Genomic DNA, 6,118 nt, shown 5'->3' with positions numbered 1-6,118 from the left:
ACGCTCCAGTTTAGTGATAAATCGTTATTTAATGTGAACACAGATATTGTCTTTATTAACAGATTAATATTGAAGTCCAAAGATCAATTATAATAAAAACTATTTCAAAATTGTGACGAAATTGTTAGGTAGTATTCCATTCTTCACATTCTTGTTGGTTTCAGTTACATGATTCGTACAAATTCTCATGTAATTTGATAGTCCGTAACTTTTTTACTGGAACTAATATTATAGCAAATTAACGTAACGCTTTAAGTATAGATAATATAATCAACTAATAAAGTGTAACAAACAGTTTTCATTTATAACACACGTAATTTTGTGTGATTACCACGAGATACTAAAACGTGAAAGATAAATTAAATCGCATGACATTGTGTGTACTATAGGTAGGTATGTATTTTACAAGTAATTGTAAAAACAACAGTCGTTTTAGAAACAATATTTTTGTATCGATTATTTAAAAGTGACCTTTGATAGCATAGAATAGAGATTAAAATTGTACTTTGGACTTTATACGTCACTATGAGAAAATAAATGAGTATTTTTTTACTTTAAAAAAAACCGCCAATATTCTATTTTACGTCTCGTGATGAATGGTTTAGTGAAGTACGGTAATAAATATGAAAGTACCCATAGGTAATACCTATAGTAAACTAAGTCTACAGTAAACTAAGTAACTAATCTTTATAAAACCTTATACATTATAGGTACAACTGGATTAAACTTCAATCAAAAGGCAAACACATACTATAGTTTACTCTGCAGCCAGGAGGAGTGCGAATATCTGAATGATGGCAGATAGTAAAGAGCTGAATATCGAGCTCATCACAGTGTTATCAGAGAGAACTATGTCCAGCGGTAGAAGGAAATAGACTATTAATGTCATTATTTAATTATTAAATTAGTATTCTTCTATTTGTGAACTTAGTAATTTAGGGAACAATAAGTAAAGTTCCCTAAAAAGAGAATCCTCCGACCAGGCGAGGTGATCGTGCTTGGCGGGGATTCGACCCATCTGTGGTTCATTTTTATTCACATGTAAACTTCATATGTGCGATGTAGGATTTATGAAGTCATCGGTTGATTTTTAAGTCTATCGTCTATGTGCAACTTCTGTCTTCTGTCACTTGACCAGTAGGTAAGGTCATAATATATTTTATTGTTCAGAAATTATTAATACGTAGGTTATTTAACAATTAAAACGGTCAATTTCCACTTAATAGATTCTTTTAAAAATTTTTATTACTAAGAATATTAAATATTCATAAGAATAATAAATCATTGATTATAATAATCTCGTAAACTTGCGAATTAAAACCCTTTTACATATAAAAGTACAGCATCCTTCTCTGGAAACCACTTAAAGTGCATTTAACATAACTTCTATAGCTACTTAATTTTATTACCGATCTAAAACCTGTAAGGCAACTATAAAACTGGTAGATAGTATATTAATATACACTCATACTGACTAAACGTTCATTTGAGTGTATAGATAGGCAGAAGTTTTACAAGCCCTGCTGTAATGTCCAAAATTAATTACTGATCTTAATCCAAAATCTTTAAACCGAGATAAAATTTTGACGTTTTTAGTAGTTTTTTATTTATGGAATAATCTGTACAAATGGTGTGCACATTGTATACAAAGAAACTAAACATTTCGGCAAACTACTCGTAGCAGACGGATCACCTGATAAGTAATTGGCGCCGCGCATGTCCACCCGAAACACCAGAGATGTTACAAGCGCATTACCATCGCCTTGCCTTTTGGGCGGTTGGGAATTGGATGACTTGAGGATTCAGGGCATAAAAAGTAGTACATAGGAGTTTTGGTCAAAAATCATTTCATATTTATATATTTGTATGGATGTTATTTTACGTTCGTGCACTATAACAACTGCACCTCCTTTAAGGCAGGACCTACAGTAGAGACGATATGGGAGGACGTATTAGGCGACCACTTCCTTCGACTTTCCTTGGCTGATGGAAACTAACTAATCAATAAAAATAATTTTAATGTAATCTAAAATCTAGAGTTAACTAAGTTATAGTCTTGAATAGAAGAATAGTACTCTTTATCCAATTAACAAATACGGTGCGCGTGCCTACTTATTTCAACGCACGAAGACACAGTCAATGGCTAGTGTGTATAGTATAATATTTTTAATGCGTCATTACAACTAAGATATAAGTGCGTTCGACTATTTGACCTGGCCTGGATAGTTTTACTTCAATATTAAGGGCTGGTATCAATTTCTATTTAGATTAGCGTTATCTGCATGATTTAAGGATTTGATAATATTACATACATATCGTCACGCCTTTGATCCCCGAAGGGGTAGGCAGAGGTGCACATTATGGCATGTAATGCCACTGTGTACACCCACATTTCACAATTTATATTGTAAGTCCCATGTAATAGGTGGTGAGCCTATTGCCATATACCGGGCACATTTCCAGACTCCGTGCTACCACTGAGAAATTTTCGAAAAACCGAAAAAAGCCCAGTAATACTTTTGCCCGACCCGGGAATCGAACCCGAGACCCCTTGCCCGGCAGTCGCACTTGCAACCACTCGGCCAACGAGGCAGTTGATAATATTAGTGGTACGTATAGTGACATGTTTTTGTATATTTTTTATGAATTAGGACGAGTGTTTACATCGTTTTTATTAAAGTAACATATATTTATTTTATGACTTTGGAATAGTGTCCTTATACTATAGATCGTCTTCTATAGACACATATGTATAACTTATAACGGGAAAAGGCGCGAATCTTATTTAATGTTATAAATGCAAATGTTTGTGAGCTTGTGTGTTTATGTGTAGATAGGTATATTTGTTACTCAGTCATGACAAAACGACTGAAGGGATCGCAATGAAATTTGGAACAGGAGTAGATTATGGTTTGTAATAACACATATTTTGCCTTTGATCCCACGACAACGAAGGCGAAGACACTGGCAGAAGTTAGTATTTAAATATTGTACTATAAGGATACCTATTTGCTACCTCTTCAGGAACAAAAAGAGTTACGTTGTCGGGATATGTATATGTATATATGCTCAGTTTATGACTCAATTTACTATGTGACTGATAACAGAGACAAACGTTATCATAAATGTATCGTATAATGATTATGAGTACAATGTATTTGCAACAAAGTACGTATACTTTCCTATTGTTCTCGAGAAAAATAAAGATAACTGTTAGGAACTAAGACAAAAGATAACCAAAGTTTCCACAGAAGCGGAGATGTGCGGAGATCAGCGGCACAGAATCGTGGCCATGTAAATAGGTGGGGGTTTCCACTAAAGCTGCACAGAGATGAATGATGCAGGGCATTGATACGTTCTTTTATCATCACTGTGGTGGTAAACCAACTTACACAATATCGGCTCATGTTAGAAAACATTCAGCATTGTTTATTTATAAGTTTAACAATGGTAGTGTCAATTATACACACGGCTACATAGTACACATCAAGCTATAAACTAATATATCATGATCTTGCTTTGTATGATCTTTTTTCACATTCAAAGGTTAGGTTATACAGGTTTTTTCATCATATGAGATAAGTTTAAACATTTAGATGCTGATTTCAATAAGAAAAGAATTTAACTATCATTTTATTGCTAGTTTACGATAACGAATGTTTAGTTTTATCTTTATATGTAAAAAAGACTGCAGACTCATTGTGATTATGATTATTTTATTATCTAAATTATAATTATACAATACTAAAGATAAAAAATTATACACACATACCTTCAGTTATGCAATAAACAAGCATTTTACATACCGTCTTGTAAGTATAATAGTGATAGTGGCACTTTATTTTTTTAATAATTAAATTAAATTCATATTTCGTTTGTGAACAGTGTATGACAATATATGAGACGAAAATATAACTAGCCGAAGAAATCATTAAATATCACATCTATTTAATACGTACGGATACAAAAAGTGGGATGTTCCTTGTTGTACAAAAATAAATAATAAAGATTAAAAAAAGAAGTGGGATGTTATTTTCTTTATTTATTTTTATTTTACTATAATAGGATACACATGCAAATCGGTATAATTATACGCATATTCTTTCGGGTATGATATTTTTTTTAATCATTTAGATCACTAACAGTCGTACTCAAAGTCTTTTAATGGTTACTAAACCCAGTAATTAGGAATTGTTTTCAGAACAAAATCGTTACGAAGGAATACCTAAGTTATCATTAAATGACTCTGAGTACGACAGTTACACTTAATACCTTTTGTATATGCATTGTAAAAACTATATTTGAACAGTAATACCTAATAATGTATCAGGTTCCCCATAAGGTTAATAGATAAGAAAGAAATAGCAAGTATTTACGTTAACACAGTTAGTTGCATAATGCAAATACTTTCATATTATATAGCTTTACACGTTTTACAGCTGAACGTGACTAGAAATGGTATTACCGCGACTCTCGTTCGTATCACTAAGGCTTCTGCTCACTTAGCGGGCGAAGAGACCGTGACGATACATAATAACACATCACACTGCAACACATCATATAATTCATTATATCTACTCGTTACTATCACTGAAGACAGGCTGAAAGTGTAACAGTACTGTACAGCCTTATCATTAGTTATTTTACTTGGAATTAATTTATAAAGAGCGATCTCGTCTTAAAGCCGATTCAAAGATTGAATAAGCGAGCTGCAACAACTTAAATGCCGCGATTTAGAATCAAGAGTTTAAACCAATGGCCGTCTAGAACAGTAAGATTACTAGACCAACGAGACGTACACTTATTACTCATTTTCTACAAACAAATTGCGCGCCCTAACCTCATAAGTTCGCATCCATGCGCTCAAAACGTAAACAATTTAAAAATGTTTTCGTCTCGCGGGCCGTAAAAAGTTCATTTCGTTTTTTTTGCGTTGTTTGTAATAACGTTGACAGGGAGCGACGGTCAGCTGAATGTCGATGTACTTTTAACAAAACCCGCGAAATAAATAACGCCCTTAGAGGAAAGCGATACGCATTCGGGAAGCGAACGCAATAACGCGCGACACAATAAGTATAAACATAAAACCAAATGGTTTGTGCATTTTAATTAAACGTTTAATCGACCTTCATTTGGCTGAACACATAAGGGTACGGAAAAGTAAATAACATAAGTAAATACTGTTTACAGAATTCGGAAGCTAATGGTAGAGGGAAATGTTTGAGGAAAAGGCATTTAAAGTCTCAGACTTTGCGTCTGTTGTACCTAATGTAAACCACAACAGTTGTAACAGCAACATTTGAATGTTGCCCAAATTATTCTTAACAAGACTCTAATTACACACAACCATTATTTTTTTATAAAAATGTTTTGGCAACATAAGGAAGCACAGATAAAGAGAATAAAGTAAAAAGTAGGCACGTATGTATTTATGAACACGCAATCCAGGTGTGCTCGTTAACTTTAAACTACAAACAAGGTTGAACATTTTTATAATCTTTGTTACTTAAAAAGCTAGTAATATTTACACTCATACAGCATGAAAATATAATTGTAGTTGTATTACAATATTCACTAATTAATCACCGAGTTACAAGCAAGTAATTATGTTTATTTTATCCAATAAATGTATTTATATTGACTTTTTGCCACTTTTCGGGCACCACGTGATGTTATAAACCACGCCTCTCTATATTTTATATAATTATAATGGTCCCATCTAACAAAAATGTTGTCAATTGTCCACATTTTAAAATGTCACTAAGTGGCAGACTTTCTGAGCGCGCATAAACTATCTACACCTTTTTACTTATAGTATCATTGGGCACGAGCATTATTTTGTGTCACAGTGCACAAATACATTATGCCATCCCCTCTTTGTACTTGTTCCATGGTGCTAAGTTCATTATAACAATTAACATGGGGATTTGACACACTATATGACGACATTATCTGTGATGAAAGCCTGTCATCAAATCAGTTTTAACTCACGCTGCTGACAAACAGCAGACTAATCGCATTTATTTACCCGCAGTATCTACACGAGATTAATTTACTATCAGACGGTGCGATTCTACTCAAAATTATTGACTTAAGGAACGGGTAAGGAAAGATAATT

This window comes from Spodoptera frugiperda, chromosome 12 (genome assembly GCF_023101765.2).
Source record: "Spodoptera frugiperda isolate SF20-4 chromosome 12, AGI-APGP_CSIRO_Sfru_2.0, whole genome shotgun sequence".
In the NCBI taxonomy this organism is placed as follows: Eukaryota; Metazoa; Arthropoda; class Insecta; order Lepidoptera; family Noctuidae; genus Spodoptera; species Spodoptera frugiperda.
Note: the sequence above shows the minus strand (reverse complement) of the source record.